Source organism: Ambystoma mexicanum, chromosome 14, assembly GCF_040938575.1.
Source record: "Ambystoma mexicanum isolate Mex_15411 chromosome 14, UKY_AmexF1_1, whole genome shotgun sequence".
NCBI lineage: Eukaryota > Metazoa > Chordata > Amphibia > Caudata > Ambystomatidae > Ambystoma > Ambystoma mexicanum.
Window position 1 is genome coordinate 102,096,995 of NC_090940.1, and position 24,758 is coordinate 102,121,752.

At 45.5% G+C, this 24,758-nt stretch overlaps 1 protein-coding gene across 4 annotated transcripts in view; it reads left to right on the forward strand.

The window, feature by feature from the left end:
* RGS6 (regulator of G protein signaling 6) overlaps positions 1-24,758 on the forward strand; it is a 1,543,034-nt gene that overhangs the window by 1,034,747 nt on the left and 483,529 nt on the right. The gene's annotated exons all lie outside the window — the stretch shown is intronic.

Sequence of the window (24,758 nt, forward strand, 5' to 3'; positions counted from 1 at the left end):
GAGGATTATCACTCAAGGATCATACTCTCAAGAATATAAATTGAGCATTACAGATTGAGGAGGATTATCACTCAAGGATCATACTCTCAAGAATATAAATTGAGCATTACAGGTTGAGGAGGATTATCACTCAAGGATCATACTCTCAAGAATATAAATTGAGCATTGCAGGTTGAGGAGGACTCTCAATCAAGGATCATACTCTCAAGAATATAAATTGAGCATTAGAGATTGAGGAGGATTATCACTCAAGGATCATACTCTCAAGAATATAAATTGAGCATTACAGATTGAGGAGGATTATCACTCAAGGATCATACTCTCAAGAATATAAATTGAGCATTACAGGTTGAGGAGGATTATCACTCAAGGATCATACTCTCAAGAATATAAGTTGAGCATTACAGATTGAGGAGGACTCTCAATCAAGGATCATACTCTCAAGAATATAAATTGAGCATTAGAGATTGAGGAGGACTCTCAATCAAGGATCATACTATCAAGAATATAAATGGAGCATTACAGATTGAGGAGGATTATCAATCAAGGATCATACTCTCAAGAATATAAATGGATTACAGATTGAGGAGGATTATCAATCAAGGAATGCACACTAAAGAGGTCTTTTTTCTTTTTTCCTTTTTTTTTAACACCATTGATTGAAAACAAAGTGAGGATTACCAATGAAGGACGATACAGTCAAGAACTCATTTGAGCATCATAGATTGAGAAGGATTATCAATCAGGGATTATACATGAAAGAGTACACTCTTTGAGCATTATTGATAGAGGACCAAATATATGATGAATGTCTATTTTAAAAAAACTCTACTATCACATTAGACTGTTTTTGTTTTAAATTTCTTTTCTTTTTATAAAGGGAGCATCACCCCAACTGAACTACTCAAAGACTTTCAGGCTGGTGCAGCGAGCCAACCCCATCAGTTTTCAAATACGTTAGGTTATTGGCAGTCACAGTAGAGGGGCCGAACTAGCGACAGCCAGACCCTTTAAAATCACTACTAGGAGGCCTATCGCCATAGCTCTGGTTTATGTCTTCATATTTTGAGATTTATCAAAAAAAACATAGTTTTAATATTATTTATATTGTTACTATTATTACTATTAATAATATTGATATATCATTAAATAAATCTAGCTGATTTATATAGTTGAATATGTTGACATCCAACCCATAAATGCTATAGATCGCCTGCTACCCACAATTTCTTCAAACTTGTGGGTGACTCGGCTACGACACTGGCTTTCTAAATAATTTTAATTTTGGGCAGTGTGGGACATTTGCAGGTTTTTCCTATTCCGCCATCTTATATTTGATTTCTGTATATCCATGCCACGCCCACCACTCTAGGTTAGCTCAAAGATATATCTATGCAGTAAATCCACCCAGATGCCACCAAACAGTATTACCGTTACCATCACTTGGTCCGGCGGCATTACCGTCGGATTACAAGTGGTGCTGGTGGTGTAAATCCCCATTTCCTTTTAGTCTATAGGACTCAATGTGGCACTTTTGCTGGTATTACCACACTGGTCATTTCACTACAGGAATTCTGGCACAATTTGTTGGGAAGCTGTTGGATTTACCTCCAGCTCATAGCTGGAGTTGAATACTTCAACTTTCCACCAAAGTTATAGTTGGGTGGTGCGGTATTGTGGCGGCATACGGTAATACGCCACATTATACCTGCACCGTCCAACTTGTAATGAGACCCTATCTGAAAACCCCCCTCCATATGTTCTTGGCAATCGCTTACATTGGACAGCTAGCTGAGTGGCAGCTTCTGTGAGATGGACATTTTCCAATAATCCAACGTTTGCACAGATTTATTTTTCAAACTCGTAATTGCTATATTTACAGGGAGAAGAGAAAAAACTACCCACAAACTCCTAGGCTAACCAACAGTATGGCTCCGTAGTCAACAGTGGAGAATCAGGGGGATCCCATCTAGAAGCTTCTTGGAAATGATGACCATATTTTAGATGCTAAAACCATGAGCTATTGCTTGATCACGACTCTTGAGTCACTTACCTGATATATTTGAAGCCGAGAAAGCGAGACCAGACATTTTCTTAAAGGATTTGACTATCCGGCAATTATTTGAGGAACATAATAGTGTCTTCCCATCCTATAAAGAGAAAACCTTGTAATGTTACAGTTGATAATCTATAGAAGGTTTAGATTGTAACACAAACCCCAATAAAGGCCATACACAAATGTGGGGAGTCAGCTTTAGTAGGAGCACAGACTTTGGGGTAAAGATCTGTCAGTGGAAGAAGCTCTTTATTCACTGAAATTCCACAAACCCACAAAAGCGATGCAGTTATTCACAGGTCCTTCCAAATCTTTCACAACAAGGAGGAAGGAAATATAATGGGCCTCATTGCGAGTTTGGAGGCAGCCATGCCCTTAATAAGGGCATGGCTGCCTCCAGACTCGGGTCCAGGTTCCTTGAATGAGGAATTACCGGGCCATTCCAACCTTGGAGGACCCGGTAATTCCTCATTCAATGTACCCATCCCCATTCCCATTTGAGCCCCCATAGGGCTCAATGGGAATAGGGAGGGAGCTAACAACGGGCCTGTTAATAACGGGCCCGTTGTTAGATCCCTGGTCCCCTCGCGGGACATGCAAAGGACGTCTGGTCTGACCAGACGGTCAGATCGGGTCCCGCAAGGGAACCTGGTAATAGGGCGGAATGGGATTAACGGCATCAGCACCTTTACCGGTGCTGTTAAACCCATTCCGCCTGGGTCGTAATGAGGCCCAATGACTCAGGAGTACACTTTGAATATGTGTCTCGTGGGAAAACGTGTAGATGCGGTAATGAAGATGAAAATTGAATTTCAAGAAACAAAATCCTCTACAGATCGTGTTGTTCACATCACGGCGGTCACCATGAATTGAACCCACGTCTAAGCTGTTTCCTCCTCTGGAGCACAGATGGTATTTTAAAAGGTCGGATCAATTTCAAGTAGTAGGATCGTATACGCATCTATTGCATTTTCATGCAAAGATCTCCTAGGGATCCAGCTTTGATGTGCAAAGAGATCCAAATCAACAGCAAATTCATTGTAAAGTGATCAGCCGGATCCAGTGCCGGTTCTGATTTAGAACATCTGACGGAAGATATCATTTGGATTCTTGTAAATTACAATGACCAAACCCAGAAATATGAAAAGCATTGTTTTCCACCACAGCAATCAGGTACACCTCAAACCCCCCGCCCACTCAATCCGGTCAATACATTAATTGTAAGGAAAGTTATTTTCTGAATAAAGTCTTGTTTTGATGAGGGTGCTGATGATGAATTCAAGAGGTTGCCCAGGTAACCATGTTGAAAGGGCAGAAGATGTCCAGGGATGGATAAGGAAGCAAAAGTGGCCCTGGAAATGTTTTTCAAAGTGGCCCCATACTAGACCATGCAAGCAAATGCATAGCGCAAGCCGACCCCTCCCTGTGACATGGTCAGGGGCTTGACCCTGTCAGGGGGGAACTGGGACCTACCTAGCTGCAAGCCCTCTCACAGAGTCGTGGAAGGGGAGTTGGGAAGTGGGCTCAGTCCTTAAATGTTTCATGCAGATTAATGCCAGTACCACACTCTGCCACATGACGCCTCCCAGAACAGTTCCTGGCCAGAGTTCTCTTTTTCATTATCAGAGCTGCAACTCCCAGAATTCACCTGGGAGCAATCAAGAAAATCTGGACTGGAACCAGGGGAAGGGAGTTGAGAAGAAGAACAGAACGGATTGGGGATGTTATTGCCAAACAGGAATGTGAAACCTAGCACCTGACCTACCAACTGCAGACAGACCGAATGGTGGGGCAAAAGAAAACAAACTGGGAACAAGAAGAGACTGTCGGGGAACAGGAGAGACACAGCAATCATATCCAAACTGAATATGAAACAAAACTCACCAGCCCAGGAAGAACACCACCTGGGAAATGATATTGGCACCATTGAGCAAGCAGCCTGAGCACCTTGCTGCTACCCTGCAACTGGAGATTGAAAAGGGGGTGGAGGTAAAAGGTTTTTTATTTTAAACGCTACACATGTAGATCCAAAACCCCTAGGTAAAGAAGATATTGGTCACTAGAATCAGGTGAGCCCTGTAGTCAATAATCATAATAATTTATTTAATGCGATACAGTTTAGTTAATAAACTTTACACGTAACAAACAACAATTAGACATAGAATAGTACTAAAATCAGATGATATAGCGTAACATAGGATAATAGAATAGCAAAATAGCAAAGAATGACCACTTTTAGTAAAATAAGGAATAAGAGATAAACAATCATACCTGAAATATATCCGAAATATGCCACCTTAACTATAGAGGAGCAAAGAGTAAACATGGATTAGAACATTGCTCAGAACATTAAAACATTATAGTTCTCATGTCTCAACAGTCTGCAACGTCCCTAGGCATAGGCAGAGTCTAATGTTTAATATGGACTCAATGTTCAAATCTTGATTCCCAATATTTCCTCGATCCTAAGCCAGATATTGTAAAAAGCAGTCAGGACTCGAATGCTCTCCGAATGTATACAGTGGTGCCAAAATGATGAATCAGAAATTGTTGCCAGGTCATGGGTATACTTCCCAATATGGCGATGGATTACGTCTATCATGCTTCCACATTGTATCAATATTTGTCGGGCTGACTCTAGTGCATTGCCAACTTTACACAACCGACAGGTACGTTGTTCCACTGGGATCTGCTCTCTTCTACCCGTGAGTAATAAGGTTGGGAGCTGGTCCATCCTTAATAGGAATATAAAGCATTGCAGTCTTTTGGAGGGGCAGAGGTTAAGGTCGTCTTGCAGATTCATAAATGAACATAGCCTAAATTGCACAAATTTATAGCTTTTCAGTGATCTGAGGTGGGCAAAGTTCTCCAGCCAATCCCACATTTCAACACGCTTGTCAAGAGCATTCTGGACCTGCTTAGGGTACCCCCCTTCTTGCCAAGTCCAGCCTATAACCGCAAGATATTTTGTCATCTTAACAGCAGGTGAAAGGGGATTTTGCTTCTTACATAGTTCCTGGTTGATTGTTATCAGCAGAAGATTAATTGTACTACTATGCATTTTCAGGAATAACCCAGACCTCTTTTTCATAACGATGGCTTTCAGTGAGGGTATTCCCAGTTCCAAGCGTATAATGGCCATTGGAATTCCCGGTGCTAGGCCAAGTACACGCCGCCAAAATGTCCCCTCTATGGCCCGAAGCCAGCTGAGATCTAAATTAAATAGCGCCTCTAGTCCATATGTCATCATGGGGATGAATACTTGCAGATAAAATTGGTGTGTGCCCCATAGCGTGAAACCTCCATGTTTATTTGTGAAGCTGGCAATTACAACTGTAACCTGCGCGCGTAATCCGGAAGAGTTTGCATGCCACATATTCCCCACTGGGCTCAAAGTCAATGCCCAAATAGCGATATTGTGGCGCATAGGGGATCAAGACATTGCCCACCATAAGGTTGACGCGAGAGACTCTTTTGCTGGTGAATCTCAGGACCTTAGTTTTATCAAGGTTAATGGTGAGACCGTTACATTTAGCATAATCCCACAGTGCCATAGCCGATCTACGCAGACCACTGATCGTATGATCAAAAATGACCAGGTCATCTGCGTATGCCAAAACAGAGCAAACAGCATCCCCAATTTTAGGGGGCAATTACAAGCAGCAGGTATAGCCACCGGTATGTCGTGGACGTATAGGTTGTATATCAGAGGGGCAGTCACACGACCCTGTTTCACCCCCCTATTCTGATGCACTTTATCAGTCAGATGTCCCTCCTGGTCTAATTTCAACCTGACTGAGGTGTTACAGTGCAACAGTCTAAGAGAATACAAAATGGCAGCAGGGCAGCCCAGGGCAGTGCGTTTAGACCATAGTCGTTCTCTAGGGACCAAATCAAAGGCTGCTTTGAAATCGATGTATAAAGCATATAACGGTGGTCACACCTACTACGGGCCCTTGATCTCAGCAGATAGGTAGCCAATGGAAAGCAGGATACAAAAAGGTAAACAGAACTATAAAAGAAGGACGAATGGAGTGCAGGGTGTGGGTTTCAGGGGTGAGATATGGTGGTGTGGAGGTGGACCAAGAGACCAGGCAGAGGACAGACACTGCAGCAGAGTGTTGAAGAGTTAGTTGGTGCAAGAGTTATAGCAGAGTACAAGTGAGGTATTGATTGTGAGAGAGAGTGGTATTAGTTGTATGAATTGTAATGTGAGGGGGTGTGTGTAAAAGGTGACTGAGAAAGTGAAAAAAGAGAGAGGGAGAGAAGGAGAAGAATCAAGGGACATTAGAATGAGAGTGAAAGTGATATAGAGTACAGGGTAGGAGGGTTTGAGAAAGTGCAAGGCGGTAGTGGGAGTATTGTTAAGGGTGAAGTGAAGCAGAAGGGGGCAGTAGTTGGAAGAGATAGCAGAAGAAAGTGTGGTAAGACTAGGTCATAGAGGCGTAAATAGGGGATTGCAGATAGGGGAGAAGCGAGGAGAGGGGTGTGGAAAGAAAAGCAGTGACAAGAGAGGCGTGAAGAGAGTACAGTGGACTGAGGAGAGTAGAATAGAGAGAAGATAGGAGATGGGTGAAGAAAGAAGGGTGGAGAGAGAGAGTGTGAATATGGGAGGGACAGAAGAGAGAGTGAGAAGACTATTGGTGGAGTGAGACAGGACGGGAGAGGGAGAAGAAGAGTGGAAGTAGGAGAAGTAAGATCAAGAGAGAGGAGAGAAAGGGTGCGACTGAGGTACAGGTGGATCCAGAGTGACTGATATTGGCACCAGTGAACCAATCATTCTTACTGAGAATCCTAGAGAAGGAGTAGGTCAGGGCAGCCCCAGAAATTCCCAGAGGTAGACAGGTAGAAAAAACCTTTTCTTGTTTTTATTTACATTGTAACAAGAACATTGGAACATTTCATCAAACAAATCAACAGGAATATTAGCATGCGTTACATTATATTTCCAAGTATACCCTCCTCCTCCCTGCACCTCCATCCCGCCTTCCCAGCACCCCAAGGTAATCGCCACTCCAAATCTCAGCACAGAGTTAACAATCTTTCCCAAATATCTTTAAACAATGTTGAGTTCTTCCGTATCCTATAGAGTACCCTCTCCATCAAAGACATCCTGTGCATCTCCTGGATCCATGCATCCACCATAGGCGGTTGTAGACTTCCAACCCCCGAGAATCAGCTTCCTGGCCACTTGGGATGCTTGGAACAACCATTTCATTTGTGGCCTGGAAAGATCCTATAACAGAGAATCTTCCCCCAAGATCAAGGTCTCAAAATCAAAAGGCAACCTCAAAACTCGATTAAAAATCACAAATAAGTCACTCCAAAAGAACCTCACTCTAGTACCTGTCAAACGTGTCCATCCCCAGCAGGAATCAGAATCGGAGAGCCCATGTGTATACTGTTGCTCGGTGTCCAATATACCCTATGCAAGATTTTAATGTGCCTAGCTCTCTCTCCCAAATTCAACAGAGAGGGCCACATTCACACAAATCCTCACCCACTGCTCCTCACGCAGCCTCTTGGACCAACTCTCCAATAAATGTGTATTTCCTTCTACTCCAATAATACGTTTGGACATTTTAGAAGCCAAGTGTCCTTCTGGAGCATTATTCACAATGAAATCTCCGAGAGCAGTCTCCTTGAATCCTTTACTGGGATCGACGGTTCTCTTGAGTATACGATAATCATTCAAAGTGAAACCAAGCAGTCCTTTCTCCACCCTCAAAGGGCTAAAGCTAATCCACTTTCCATCCACCAGCAGATCGTCCATCACCTTGATACCACTCCAGGCCAAAACAGAACTTGATTTCTCTCCTTCGTTCCTGGATTGTACCAAATGGATGAATCCAACTTCCTGTGAGGGTCGTGGCCTTGGGCACAGACAATCTGAACACAAGCCTCTCTTAAATACTCTGTCAAAGGGCTAGTTGTGAAATTCCTTATGGTTGGCGAGTGTGAGCTGAGTGGCAGAAACGCTGTTTAAAACCAAATCTCCGAGCATTTAAAAAATCGGCATCTACGGCTGCCAGGATACATTGATTTTGAAATTGTATCCATTGTTCTTTCATTGAATACTCGAAGCTCAAGCTGAACGCTCTGTGCTCCGTAGCACCACCTGGTTTACTCATACTTAATTGGGGCGACGTGCGTCAGAGCGCGGGTCGACGAGTGTGAGCTGAGTGTGAGCCTTGGTGCCTGGAAACGCTGGTTAAAACCAAATCTCTGCGCATTTCAGAAATCCAGGTCTGCGGCTGCCATGATACTTTGTCATTGGAATTATATCCATTGTTCTTTCATCTACTACTCTAACCTCAAGCTGAAGGCCCTGCTCCAGCACCACCTGGTTTACTCATAATTAATTGGGCCGACGTGCGTCAGCGCGCGCATCGGCTGAGTATGAGCCTTGGTGCTTTGAGGCTGAGAGATGAAGAGGGGTCCGCAAAGGTCCTTGGAGCAGAGGCGTTGCCGGGGAGGGACTGAGAGGGCTATAGCCCCAGGTCTTTTGGTTGTAGCCACGGATAGAAGCTCAGGGACTACAACCAAAAGGCAACAGCTAGCCCCGATTCCCGCCAGTCCTGACATTAGCACAGCCCCGGATCGTTTCCAGACCTAGCAACACCCCTGCCTTGGAGTAATCGTTAGGACCTCGCTTTTCTGACAAGCAGTTTCTTGTTACTGAGATGGGCAGAAGGGGAGGCGTCCCCGGCAGGGGGTTGCAGGCTAATAACGTCGTAGCAGTTGAGACAACTGACATCAGAAGACCGACGTGAGTACACTTTCCCATTCAATTTTTTTTTACCATGGTCCATATACTGGAAAAATCGAATAAATACATTAAATAGGGAATCTTTTCCTAAAATACCACCGACATTGACAAGGAAATAGATAATGGGGAGCACTGTTGATAATTACCCGACATTGCCAATGGAGCTATGGACAGAGAATCAGTTGAGTTTGGACCAGTGTCTGACCCCACCAGCTGTAACATCTACTGCTCCGAGACCCTTAATTTTGGCACTAGCCCTGCCCTTTACATTACGCCCTTAACATTACCAAGAGAAAATGGGCCTGTTGGTTTCACTTACACCAATACAGTCAGAAAAACCTTTAGAAAAAACTGCTGTACCTAAAAAAGACGATTACTAAACTTGCTGCATATTTTCCTAAAAGTGGGACTGGCCTGCGGCAAACAGATTTGAACGGATCACCCTCAGATGCCACTCTTATGTCGGCGGATCAGGTCCCCAGAATCCAACTAAATCAACCAAATAAAATGGACATTTCATTAATGTCCTTTGAGGATCCAAACACAGCTTTGGATCAATAACTGAGGGGATCAAAGCTCGAAGAAGAAAGTGGGTTGCATGTCTCTGTTGCTATGGGAGCCCATTTCTGAAATGTCTCAGCAAACAATAATGGAAAGGGGTGCCCTGAAGATGTTCACAAATACCAATTTGCCAAAAAGGACCACTCCCTACAGAAATTCTGAGAACAATGTTCGGGAGCCCCCGATATCACTCTCAGCGATCCCAACTGTGTACCCCGATACTGAAGAGGATATTATGGCACTCTTCTTCTTCGTCAGACCATTTCACTCTGGATTCAAGATCAGTACATTTTGTCCCTCGACATCTGGATAAAGTAGTAGAAACAACATTGGGGGTCATTACAACCCTGGCGGAACGGGGCTGGTAGAGCTGCCGGCCCTATTAAACCCCTACCGTCTCATTACGAGGTCTACTCGCGGGACTCGGTAAGGACGCCTGGTAAAGCCAGGCGTCCTTAGTGGGTCCCATGAGCGGCCCAGCATGCTAACAACGGGCCCGTCATTAACGGGCCCGTTATTAACATGCTCCCCATTCCCATTGAGCCCTAAGGGGGCTCATATGGGAATGGGGATGTACCGGGTCCAGGTTCCCTGAATGGGGAAATACCGGGCCCTCCAAGGTCGGAATGCCCGGTAATTCTTCATTCAAGAAACCTGGTACCGGGAATGGGGGTAGCCATGCTGCAAATAGCGGCATGGCTACCTCCAGGGTCGTAATGACTTCAATTTTTCTTTACAATTTGCCCTATCTACAATGCTTAAACTACATAAGTCATTAAATGGAAAATTAAAGGATCAGGTAACTTTGTTGTTGACTTTAAATGCTAGAGTTACTTGTATAGAGGGCTATATTGCAGGAATGGCTGCTCAGAAGGTTATCGTCAATCAAGCGTATCGGGGGGGGGGGGTAAACAGAATCAAACACAGTCCCCATCCCTGATCGCTGTAGATCAGATACAGCTATTGGAAGCCTCCAATATGGAGGAAATGCAAGCTGGCTCATATCCCCTAACTAGCTCTATTTTAAATCCATCTGAGGAGGAAATTGATGATCAACGGCTATATCCTTTGTTTCAACCTATGGAAGGATTAAAGCCAAGACGCAAGAAAAGAAAATGTGCTCAATATTAAAATAAATTAAAAAGCACAGAGTAAAGCATTGAACAAAGGCTCGTGAAAATTCCTACGTACCTCAACTAGACCAGTCCATGAAATTAGAGAACCAGCTACAAGAATTGAAGGAAGAGGGAAGCAAAGACGCCAACAATGATTAGGAGGAGACGATGACACAGGTCTAGGAGGGAACGCCGCAGGCAGTTGAAGAAACTTCAATGGATCCGAATTGCTGAATCTAATGATCTATTCGGATAATGAGCCGATGCAGCAGCAGGGAACAGCATTAGTACACAAATCATTATTGTCGAATCCTGTTCTAACATATGGAGAAGTGGTAAAATCAAAACATGCCCCCGGCATAACGGAGCCACAAAGACAGGAGGAGCCCTTCATTCAAACCTTCTGCACATTGTAACAGGGAAGAAACCATATGGAACGCTCATAAGAGAATGAAACTCTATATAAAAGCATTGAGGAGAGTAGATAGCTCAGCTGCAATGTGCTCGCCTTGGAAGCAAGACGACATGGAGCAACAGAGGTTCGATCCTTGGGTCTGCGCTTAGAAACCTCTGGGCATTAACCATGTTATAAATAACCTATCATATCATATCATATCTTGCTATTAAATAACCATCATCAGGAAAAATGTCTAATATTGGAACGCTTACGCCTCTGCAAGGATGAATTGTTCATGAACAGGTCTAATGTCTTGGGTTTGTTTGACGCAATTCCAGCACTGCGGCGGATTCAATCAAGAGATATAGCACGAGTGGCGTTCGGTTCAGATAACATTCGAGACAAAGTGTTCCTGCATATTCCATCAAATATGATTTGACCCATTATTTTAGAAAAGGCCACTTTATTGTGCCCAAGGGGTTTTGATTTATATGAGGTCGTTAAGGCAGCCTTTGTAGAGTCCTGAAATCAAGAATTAGTGGATACAAGACCGAAAACTAGTTACACATAACAAAAAGATATAAAACCTGAGTTAAGTAGTAGAAATAACATGCTAGAAACTTCATAACAAATTCTTTGCTTCAATGGGATGTGGTGTAATGTAATGTCATTTGACATTTGTATAGCGCCTTTTCCCATCGGTATGGTCTCAAAGCGCTGTAGGTGAACTTCCTCGGAGGACCGAAGTGGAAAGTATGGGAGGATTTGTCAGAAGAGTTTAGAAAGCGTGTGTGCATTTTATCCAATGCAAAGAAAGGTAGGGGTGGCCAAGTCCCTGCTAGCGCCCATGTTGAGCTGGCTTATGGAAGGGGGCTGTGAGATTGTTTATGAGAGAATGCGATTGCAAGAGACTGATTATGTGTCCAGCTAGACCAAGTTGTTGTCGTGGGGCATAGCTGCATTCTAATTGCAGAGGTGTTGTGCATTGTGTCTTCAAGTAGTGTATAATAGCAGATGCGTGCTTGCGTGCCTGTGTGTGGCTGTGCCTGCAGCTATCTTCCATCGACATGGAGTGTGATATGTACCCATGTGTCCTGGCTCGGTTCAGAATACACCTAGCTTCAATACAGTGGCTAAAGTCAAAAGCGCAGCTAGAGTTGCGACAGTGGCAGGGTTCAATGTACACCTAGATTCAATACAGTGGCTAAAGTCGGTTGAGGGTTGGAAGGAAGGGGCTGTGGTGACTGGGAGAGGGTTAGAAGAGCAAAACGCCAGGATACCCACACAAGAGGCCCAGGGTTCAGAGGCACAACAGGAAATCTCCAGAGTCCCAAGTCCACCAGTGAGGATGTCAGGCTAGCAAAAGGACCCCAACTCATGCCATAAGGGGGGGTCAGAGGGAGCAAAATGGAAGCCACTCTTGTGAGGGGTAGGAATTCATCCTGAGAAAGCTCTGGGCAGCAGGCAGGGGAAAGAAACGCTACTTGCAAGACAGCTGGCTTCATTCTGGTCTGGATCCAAGATGGCGTCATCCGGTACTGAGGAGCGCTGAGATTATTGGTAATGGCGTGAGCGTGTCCTGAGGCGGAGCGCTTCGTCGTCGAGATGCTGGATGCAATCGATGTAGTGCCCCGAGGAGCTACTGGATTGATGGGTTGAGCGTGAAGCAGCAGCAGCCCGAATCTTTCATTAAAGATATTGATTGGGATGGTAAAGTGGGAATGGGAAGGCAGACTTGTAATTTGCTGTTGTTAAAGGGAATACTAATTAAATTGATTTGGATCCCACCTGTCTTTGTGCTCGGTTTCTTGACACCCAAACCCAAATAAAAAAACTCTTCTTTGCTGTGAATAAGGCACACTGGCAAGTAGAAAGGAATCCCATTTGGATTACAGTGCCCTGCACAAATATCAATGCATGTGCTTTAGATGAAACAGCTGACGCAGGCAAGGGCAACCCCCCAAAGTGTGCTAGAGGTTTCAAAGTATTGTGGTGATTGTTTCTTACTTTGTGCAAGCTTCTTCACCTCATCCACTACAGGGCGCAGTGCTGCAGCCACCAGTGATAGGAGCACTACAGGGCAGAGTGCTGCAGCCACCAGTGATAGGAGCACTACCGGGCGCCATACTGCAGACACCAGTGATAGGAGCACTGCCGGGCGCCATACTGCAGACACCAGTGATAGGAGCACTGCCGGGTGCCATACTGCAGACACCAGTGATAGGAGCACTGCCTCGCACCATACTGCAGACACCAGTGATAGGAGCACTGCTGCGCACCATACTGCAGACACCAGTGATAGGAGAACTGCTGGGCACAATGCTGCAGCCACCAGTGATAGGAGCACTGCTGGGCACCATGCTGCAGCCACCAGTGATAGGAGCACTGCTGGGCGCAGTGCTGCAGCCACCAGTGATAGGAGCACTACAGGGCAGAGTGCTGCAGCCACCAGTGCTAGGAGCACTGCCGGGCGCCATACTGCAGACACCAGTGATAGGAGCACTGCCGGGCGCCATACTGAGCACTGCCTCGCACCATACTGCAGACACCAGTGATAGGAGCACTGCTGCGCACCATACTGCAGACACCAGTGATTGGAGCACTGCTGGGCACCATGCTGCAGCCACCAGTGATAGGAGCACTGCTGGGCGCCATGCTGCAGAAACTAGTGATAGGAGCACTGCCGGGCGCCATACTGCAGACACCAGTGATAGGAGCACTGCCGGGTGCCATACTGCAGACACCAGTGATAGGAGCACTGCTGCGCACCATACTGCAGACACCAGTGATAGGAGAACTGATGGGCACAATGCTGCAGCCACCAGTGATAGGAGCACTGCTGGGCACCATGCTGCAGCCACCAGTGATAGGAGCACTGCTGGGCGCCATGCTGCAGAAACCAGTGATAGGGCCACTGCTGGGCGCCATGCTGCAGAAACCAGTGATAGGGCCACTGCTGGGCGCCATACGGCAGACACCAGTGATAGGACCACAGCTGGGCACCATACTGCAGACACCAGTGATTGGACCACACCTGGGCACCATACTGCAGACACCAGTGACAGGACCACACCTGGGTGCCATGCTGCAGACACCAGTGCCAAGGCCACAGCTGGGCAAAATACTGCAGACACCAGTGAAAGGGCCACTGCTGGGTGCCATACTGCAGACACCAGTGATAGTACCACACCTGGGTGCCACACTGCAGACACCAGTAACAGAAGCACTGCAGGCACCATGCTGCAGACACCGGTACTAAGGCCACAGCTGGGCACCGTGCTTCAGATATCAGTGCCAAGGCCAGAGCTGGGCAAAATACTGCAGACACCAGTGAAAGGGCCACTGCTGGGTGCCACACTGCAGACATCAGTGATAGGAGCACTGCTGGGTGCCATACTGCAGACATCAGTGATAGGACCACAGCTGGGCACCATGTTGAGTGGCAGGGAGGCTGTTCCAGAGGGAGGCCCCTGCTGCGGCGAGAGATCTACCCCCAACTCGTTGCTTGGAGAAGCGACTGACCCTGACGGAGTTGGAGGTGGAGGAGCGAAGAGCCCGAGTGGGAAGGTATTTACAGAGGGAGAGTTGAAGGTATTTTGGATCCAAGCCCCAGAAGGCCTTGTGGACAATGCAGAGGGTCTTGAATTTAACCGTTGCAGCCACTGTGAGCAAATGAAGAGATTTCAAGGCTGGAGAGATACGATCCCAGGCCTTGAGGCCAAGAATAAGTCTCGCAGTCCTGTTCTGGATGAGTTGCAGAGGGCGGAGAGTAGAAGCAGGCAGATTTAGAAAGAGGCTGTTGCAGTAATCCAGCCTAGAGAGAACCAGAGCTCTGGAGACGGTGAGCTTCTGCGGGAAGGAGAGGACAGGAAGAATACCTCTCAGGGGGTGCAGTTGGTAGTTTGGCTGGGCACCATCCTGCAGACACCAGTGATAGGACCACAGCTGGGCACCATCCTGCAGACACCAGTGATAGGACCACAGCTGGGCACCATGATGCAGACACCAGTGATAGGACGACAGCTGGGCACCATGAGGCAGACACCAGTGATAGGGCCACAGCTGGGTACCATACTAAAGACACCAGTGATAGGGCCACAGCTGGGCACCAGCCTGCAGACATCAGTGATAGGGCCAAAGCTGGGAACCATACTACAGACGCCAGTGATAGGACCACAGCTGGGCACCATGATGCAGACACCAGTGATAGGACGACAGCTGGGCACCATGAGGCAGACACCAATGATAGGGCCAATTGCAGTAAGGAAAAGTTCCAGCTAGTACCTGACATCTATGGACTAAGGACGCGCAGTGTCCCTGAGGGGAGTGTATTAAAGGCGAATGCTTGTGCGGTCCTTCCTTTGTGGTGGCCACGCCCCCCGCTGAGGAGTCACACGCTCCGCGATCTCAAATACTGGCAGCCTCGCGCACCTGCGCCGCGCACCAAGTACTGGACAAGTACTGTTTGCTGCTGCTGCCTCGCTACTGTGGCTCAGTTGGACTTGCTACAGCGCTCTGAATCTCCCTGGAGGAAATCTTTCACGGGTGCACCAGCGTGCCTGACTCTAAGGTGACTGTCTACTAGCATAAACTTGTGTGTCACACAGAGCGTGCTCTCCCCCCTTTGTGCCTCACAACTTGTGTACTCCACAACCAACTTGTGCTTTCAACTTGTGATCTTTACAACTTGTGTGTAAATATCTGTGCTCACGTGCTTTTGTCATCACGCAGTGTTGTGGTGCCCATTGGAAATATCGTCCTTTTTTTTTTCCCTTACCTCTCTTTGTAAAAAGGTCCTTCCTTTGTGATGGCCACGCCCCCCGCTGACGAGTCACGCGCTCCGTGACCTCAAATACTGGCAGCCTCGCGCACCTGCGCCGCGCACCAAGTACCGGACAAGTACTGTTTGCTTTTCGCGGTGCGCGGCGCGGGGTGCGATTCTGCGCTTTGGGGTGCCTAATTTCGCTCACGCTGTGAAGTGGTTTTATATCAGGTGGTAAGCACTGTTTTGATCAGGTGAAGCTAGGTGGTGTCTTTTTGTATTAAGATGGTTAAGAAATTGCGTAATGGGAAGAGATGCCTGAATGGTTCCCCCTCAACTTTGTTTGAGGGCAATATGTCAGAAGAGGAGCCCATTTACGAAACAGTTAACCAAACTAAGAAAAAGGGCAAAGGTATAAATGAGAAACCGTGTAATAGCTCCTATATGAAGTCATCAGTAAATACAAATGTGCCAATTTTACCTCTGCTAGAATCAGTACAAGTCACAACTGCAGAAACTGAAAAAGAGGTAAATACAGTGGCCCAAATTCACAGGGAGATGCATGGAAGTATAACCCACCCTCTCAAACTAATTCATAATGTACCCATTACTGATAGCTCAATATTGGGAGCGGTAAATGATGATGAGAACATGCCAGCTATTGATATTTCGTTGGTTGCGCCAGTTGTTCTAGCTGAACTCCATAGTAGAACACGCCTTTCGAATGGGCCCTCAACACCTGCTGCTGAGTCAAGGGGCGTTAGGAAACAAGTTCATTTCCATGCAGCAATAGCAGAAAATTTAAATCAATTAACAGAAATGCAAAAGAGCAAAGAAGGATGGGGGGCGCGGGACCTTCAACACTCTGCCAGCTCACCCGCTCATGAGATTCAATTCAATCCCTATGATACAAATTATCTACATTCACCAGTACTAGGTTGCGATCCTATATCGCTAAAAAACAACTCAGGAAAATCTCGCCAACCAAATTCATCACTTCCGCTATTCCCACTGGAAGAGGCTTTAGTGGATTTGAATCCCCAAGAATTACAGAATTTTCCTGTCTTGACCAGGATACTGAATTTGCTGGACAAGGGGCACAAATTTACGCATGGAGCGATTGGTGCTCTTAGCCTAGCAACATCAGAAATCAATTCAAGACTGTGCAAAATAGAGGGTTTTTTGATGGCCCAGGAAAAATGTCATGTATTTTGGGCTGAGCAACATATGAGTGAGAAACACTTTCATACTCAAAAGTTAGAAGCAATAGAAACAGAGCTTAAAGCTGGGAAATCATACAATATGAAATCTTCAGCTACCCAAACCGAATATGTGGAGCCGAATGATTCGGTTTTAACAAACGCAACAACTGATGTAAAATATGCACCAGCAAATCAGCTTCCTCCATATGTGGAGATAGCGAAATTGTAGCACGAAAGAATATTGGCTTTAGAGAAGATCGTCCTTGCTGCCAACCTAATGCCTCCGGAGAGGATGGCAGAGGTACTTAGCAAAACGGAGGCGCCAATACTAACCCCAGTTACACATACTCCTGATAGTCCCTCTGTGCTTACAGATCTGATTGATTTGAACTCAGAGATTATGCAGAGTGGTCAGGAATGTATTAGCGATTCAACTGAAGGGGGAAATGGTACTCATAGTACATTCTTTATGTCCCGAAAAGCTAAAAAATTACATACTAAAGCTTTGAAAAAACAAAGAAATGCAAACTTCCAAAATCCATTAACCCGAGCAGGGTTCACGATGAATCAAACAACAAAGAAATAATGAAAAATAAAAACTCTGAGACATTGGTAGAACAGAATAAAAGAAAGACAGCAAAAAAGGCATAACAAAAGAGTTATTAAGGAAGATAATAACATTGATCTAACCCAACTAAACATTGAAAGTCAGGCTGTCTTGGGTATAGCCGATACTGGGTCACAAAAACTCGCTTTTTCGAATATTGAAGGGAGTGAAAAAAAAAATACATCAGATGAGATACTAAAATCTAATGTTGCAAACATAAAAGATGACAATGTGCTATCACACCTATCCTTATACAAACGCAGCTACAACGCTTCTTCGAAAAAATAGACAAAAAAATAACGGACCTAACTCAAAAACCACATAATTCTACAGATACAAGTGCCGACTGTTATGTTGTGAGTTCTTTACCTGATAAAAGTACCCACACTATGAATAGTCAAGTTGCGAACAAAGTTGTAGGCACTCAGTATCCTGATTGTACTAAGTTACAACACATGAAGGGAGTCCCTGATACACAGCAAAATCGGCAGTCCATATTGCCTATCCCTTTTCGTGAAGGTGAGAGTGAGGATAAATGGTCATTCTATAACACCCTAGGGCCTGAGATGAAATTGGTAATGGGATGGACGCTGGATCCAACAAAGGTAGACAAACCAAACTTAACGCGATAATCATTGATGAAAGTTTTTCATCAAATACCTGCACTTCGCAACTTAGTGTCTAACGATATAGACTGGGTTTGTTTACCGTATGTCTCAAACGGTCGAATGCTATGCAAATATCAGAACACAATTATCGCCGCACTAATATGAAAACATATACAGGATTTTCAACTGCTTGGTTATGAGTTATCACTGTTTAACTCCCTGGAAAATGCCACACTGTTTTTGGAATATCAACCCCCTGCTTCTTATAACAACACCCACATTGAAGATCATGATAACCAGCTTGCAACCTTACATGAAAAAATCAGATTGCAATCGGAATCCGTTGCCCAGATTGTGACAAGCCTGACATGGCTTGAACCACTGATGAAAAATCTAATAAGCAATATGCCAGTCAAAGACAAACAATAAAATGATACAGTGGTTATAAATTCTTGGAATTGCTGTGGCTTTAATAATTTTGAGAAATGGTCTCAGAACACATTGGATTGGATGTACAATCACCAGCAATAATCATCTTGCAGGAAACCATGGCGACCCAAGATATTTATCTGGAAGGATATGTAGCTTTTTGCTCTCATGCGATAAAAGGTAACCAAGGCTGTCCATCTGGAGGCCTTGCGATTCTGGTGAGGCATTTATATCAATCCAAACTGCGCCAAATCTATTCATCTCCAGATATATTGGCGATGGAAGTGACATCTATCGCCAGGGTGCTTACTCAGCTGATTATAGTTGCACTGTATTGGAACCCAGCAACGTCAACCTTAGACTCTGTTATCGAAAAAGTTAACCATGTTCTTTTACAAGTGGCAACATACGCTCCGAATGCACAGATCATTATGGGTGGCGACTTCAATTCAAACCTCAACAAAATAATGTTGAAATCAGATATAGCATCTTATTATGAAGCATTGGCTTTTGAAAGGGGGCAAATATGGAGGGAGTTTTTGAGCGATTGGGAACTGCAAGTTGTGCCCTTTGCACAAAAAGAGAATGCATACACTTGGGCTCGTGGGAGAAAACGCACAACAATTGATTACATAGTAACCTCGAACTCACTGGCTGAATTCAACACAAACTGCAAAATTATTCAATCACATCTAAGTGATCATTGCATCTTGGAGTGTTTATTTGAGTGTAGTTTACCATTATATGAAGCTAGGCCCGTACTGTCATTGCTTGAGATTGATCGCAAGGCACTTTCCATCAGGTGGAATGCTAGATTATATAGGCAGTTAAACTATCTGGTTATTAGAGACATGGTAAAAGAGAATGGTGAAACATTGTCCAGTTTTGATCTTAACTTTTGGGAAAGGCAAAATGCTGAAATGATAGGCAGGCATCTGGATACTTTGGGGGAGAAAAGCTCAACAGCCAAATATTTTGAGAAGAGAAGAAGAAGAGAAGAGTTTTAACGCAGAAATTGCATTAAGGAAAAAACAAAAAAACAGAGAAATTCGTAAACTGCTGAAATCATCCATTAATATAGGGGGTTATGCAACTGAGAAAAAGAAAATCCTTGCAATTTATAGAAACAATGTCAAACATCTGAAGATTGGTTCATTTATCAAAACCAATCAAAAAATGATCCAGAACTTAATTGGCAAAAACTCAAGAGAAATTTGGGGAATATTGAAGGACCCATTATCGAAAGGAAAACCAGATCTTTGCTCTGCCGTAAGTGGAGAAGTATGGTGTAAAATCTATGAATACAAATATGCTATGCCACAGAAATTTTGTGAGTTACTAACCCCGGATCTGGCAATAAATATTCACTCTATATGTCCCTGGGGATTGAATGACATCATCTCTATAATTGCAAAGTTAAAACCTTCTAAAGCTGCTGGGCCGGATGGTATTCCACCGTGCGTCTTAAAGGACGACCCGAAATTATGGGCAAAAATCATCCTAAGAAGGTTGGAATTTGTATTTAAAGCTAAGAGAGTACCGGAGTCGTGGTTATCCGCGATCATAATTCCACTACACAAAAAGGGTCCTTTGAACGACCCCTCCAACTTTAGACCCATAGCTTTAATCGACATCTCGGCAAAGATCTTTGCTGCCCTAATATTGAAGGACTTAAATGCTTTCATCCTAAAACAGAAAATTCTTTCGCGGTTTCAAACTGGGTTTCGCAAAGGCATGGGTACACAGTTGAACGCAACCCTGCTGGCACACTTACTAAAGTTATCTAGGAAGAAAGATCATGGGCCACTGTACATGGCGCTTGTTGACATATCCGGGGCATTTGACTCTGTAATTAGACAACAGTTGTGGCAAAGGATGCAGGACATTCATATTCCATTGCACCTGATATCTATGATCATTATGTTGCATTCCAACACAAGTTACAGGATCAAGATCGATAAGGAAGGTTCGCTTACACCACCCATTTTTACCTTTATAGGTGTAAAGCAAGGCTGTAATCTTGCAGCCACACTGTTCAATCTATATCTATCTGAAATAGCTTCAATTTGGTCTATGTGTAACTCATTTGCGATTAAGGTAGGGGATCTTTGTTTGGATTGGCTAGCTTTTGCAGATGACTTGATAATGTTCGATCTTACTCCGTTTGCGCTGCAAAATAAACTTGAGTGCTTAGTTGAATTCTGTGAGAAGCGCAACCTCAAGTTAAACCCGAATAAATCACACATACTGGTATTCTCAAACAAAAGAAAGCTTGTAAGATACCAATGGAAAATAAAGGGTCTTCCGATACCACGTGCTTTGGGCATAATCTACTTGGGTTATAACTTGAACAATTCTGATTCAATTGACAAATGGAATAAAGAAATTTCAATTAAAGCGATGCCATTGATCGCACAAATGAAATTAATTTACTCAAAACTCTGTAACTTCTCCTTAATTCCACTAATTGATTTCTATAAGCTTAAAGTGGAAGCTATCATCATATACGGCCTAGATCTGTGTTACTTGGAAATTGGTTCTATATTAAACAAAATCCAAGGAAAAATATGGAAGAAAGTCTTGCATTTGCCTATGTCACTACCAAACTCGATTATTATGCACGAATTGGGCTTGACATCATTAGCCGCTAAACATATATGGCGCAAGTTTGCGTCTTATGCAAAAATCTTAGACCCTTTGCCAAATTCCCTTTATGAAGATCTTGGAAAAATGCTAAAAAAGGGAAACCCGGTTTCGGTAGCAGATGAAGGGAAAAGGTGCGATGAAAATCTTGCACAATTATCCATGGGAAGGGATGATCTAATAAATCGTCCACAGGTTGTAAAGGCAAGACTAATTCAATAGGATTGGGCAGTGAATTCAGATAAAATCGGGCAATATAACTCTCACAAGGAGTATGCAAAATTCCGGCATAAACAATCACCACTATTGCCATACTTGAGACAGTGTCCTGGTCACAAAATGCGCACAATGTACATGAGGTTTAAATTTAACTTAATTCCAACTTTAGAGCGTAGTAAGAACTGGATCAACTGTTCCGATTTAGAAGATGAAGGATGTAGATTTTGTAGGAATGCTCAAAAAGAAACGTTGAAACATCTTGTCTTATATTGCGTCTTCTTTGCAAAAGCACGGCAAAATAATTTCTTGAAACATCAAACTGTAGCAACAGTCTACCAAAGTGAGATGTTTTGGACACAATGCATGTGGGGTTATCGTATGTCTATGATCATCGATTTAACACAACTGTTACGTGAAATAGATAAGAATCTGATGTCCAAGAATTCAGACAAAAATGGAGTGGCGAATAAATGATTTGATATATTAGAGAAAACGATTTTAGTGAATACAATAGATGTATGTATATACCAAAACCAGGTCATTTTTATGGAAACATTACTGACTCTAATTAATTAAATAACCTGCAATTGGTGGTGATGTGTTATTGTAATGATGTTTTGTTTGATTATCGTATCTTGAGTGTAAATATGGTTCTCCCTTTTCATTATTTGATATTCGTTGGTTTTATGTAAAACATTTTGGTAATGTGATTATGTTTTTAGGTATTATGTGTATTTTAACAAATCCTTTTGTAAATCTATGAAATAATATTAAGAACTGTTGTAAAGATATTTTGTATCGAAAAACAACAAATAAATAAAAAATTTAAAAAAAATAAAAAAAATAGGGCCACTGTTGGGTACCATACTAAAGACACCAGTGATAGGGCCACAGCTGGGCACCATGCTGCAGACACCAGTGATAGGGCCAAAGCTGGGCACCATACTACAGACACCAGTGATAGGACCACAGCTGGGCACCATGCTGCAGACACCAGTACTAAAGCCACAGCTGGGCACCATACTAAAGACACCAGTGATAGGGCCACAGCTGGGCACCATGCTGCAGACACCAGTGATAGGGCCAAAGCTGGGCACCATACTACAGACACCAGTGATAGGACCACAGCTGGGCACCATGCTGCAGACACCAGTACTAAGGCCACAGCTGGGCACCATGCTTCAGCCACAGGTGCAAAGGCCACAGCTGGGTGCCGTGCAACAAGTGCCAGTGTTAAGGCCACATCTAGACATTCTGCAAACACCAGTGCTAACAGCACAGCTGGGCACCATGCTATAATCCCCTGTGCTTAAGCCACAGTTGGGCACCGTGCTGCAGCCACCAGTGCTAAGTCCACAGATGGGTGCCATGCAGCAAACACCAGGTCTAAGGCCGCAGCTGGGCATTCTGCTGCAGCTATAAGTGCTAAGGCCACAGCTGGGCCCTGTGCTGCAGCCACCAGTTCTAAGGCCACAGCTGGGCACTGTGCTGCAGCCACCAGTTCTAAGGCCACAGCTGGGCCCTGTGCTGCAGCCACCAGTACTAAGGCTAGAGCTGGGTGCCATACTGTGACAGCAGTTCCAGGGACATAGCTGTGTGCCATGCTGCAGATATCAGTCCTGAAGCTGCAGCTGTGCACTGTTCTGCTGCAACAAGTGCAAAGGCCACAGCTGGGCTCCATGCAGCAAACACCAGTGCTAAGGGCACAGCTGGGCGCCATGCTTGAGACACCAGACACCAGTTCCAAGGCCACAGCTGGATGCCATGCTACAGACACCAGTTCAAAGGCCACAGCTGGGTGCCATGCTACAGACACCAGTCCAAAGGCCACAGCTGGGTGCCATGCTACAGACAACGTTTCTGAGGCCACAGCTGGGCACCGTGCTTGAGACACCAGACACCAGATCTAAGGCCACAGCTGGGCGCCATGCTACAAATGGGCTAAAGCCACAGCTGGGTGCCATGCTGCAGCCACCAGTGCTAAGGCCACAGCTGGGTGCCATGCTACAGACACCAGTTCTGAGGCCACAGCTGGGCGCCATGCTTGAGACACCAGACACCAGATCTAAGGCCACAGCTGGGTGCCATGCTACAAATGTGCTCAAGCCACAGCTGGGTGCCATGCTGCAGCCACCAGTGCTAAGGCCACAGCTGGGTGCCATGCAGCAAACACCAGGTCTAAGGCCGCAGCTGGGCATTCTGCTGCAGCTATAAGTGCTAAGGCCACAGCTGGGCCCTGTGCTGCAGCCACCAGTTCTAAGGCCACAGCTGGGCACTGTGCTGCAGCCACCAGTTCCAAGGCCACAGCTGGGCCCTGTGCTGCAGCCACCAGCACTAAGGCTAGAGCTGGGTGCCATACTGTGACAGCAGTTCCAGGGGCATAGCTGTGTGCCATGCTGCAGATATCATTCCTGAAGCTGCAGCTGTGCACTGTTCTGCTGCAACAAGTGCAAAGGCCACAGCTGGGCTCCATGCAGCAAACACCAGTGCTAAGGGCACAGCTGGGCGCCATGCTTGCGACACCAGACACCAGTTCCAAGGCCACAGCTAGGTGCCATGCTACAGACACCAGTTCAAAGGCCACAGCTGGGTGCCATGCTACAGACACCAGTCCAAAGGCCACAGCTGGGTGCCATGCTACAGACAACGTTTCTGAGGCCACAGCTGGGCACCGTGCTTGAGACACCAGACACCAGATCTAAGGCCACAGCTGGGCGCCATGCTACAAATGGGCTAAAGCCACAGCTGGGTGCCATGCTGCAGCCACCAGTGCTATGGGCACAGCTGGGTGCCATGCTACAGACACCAGTTCTGAGGCCACAGCTGGGCGCCATGCTTGAGACACCAGACACCAGATCTAAGGCCACAGCTGGGTGCCATGCTACACATGTGCTAAAGCCACAGCTGGGTGCCATGCTGCAGCCACCAGTGCTAAGGCCACAGCTGGGTGCCATGCTACAGCCACCAGTTGTGAGGCCACAGCTGGGCGCCATGCTTGAGACACCAGACACCAGATCTAAGGCCACAGCTGGGCGCCATGCTACACATGTGCTAAAGCCACAGCTGGGTGCCATGCTGCAGCCACCAGTGCTAAGGCCACAGCTGGGTGCCATGCTACAGCCACCAGTTGTGAGGCCACAGCTGGGCACAGTGCTTCGGCCATAAGTTCAAAGGCTACCGCTGGGTGCCATGCTACAGACACCAGTTCAAAGGCCACAGCTGGGTGCCATGCTACATACACCAATTCGAAGGCCACAGCTGGGTGCCATGCTACAGACACCAGTTCAAAGGCCACAACTGGGTGCCATGCTACAGACACCAGTTCAAAGGCCACAGCTAGGTGCCATGCTACAGACACCAGTCCAAAGGCCACCGCTGGGTGCCATGCTA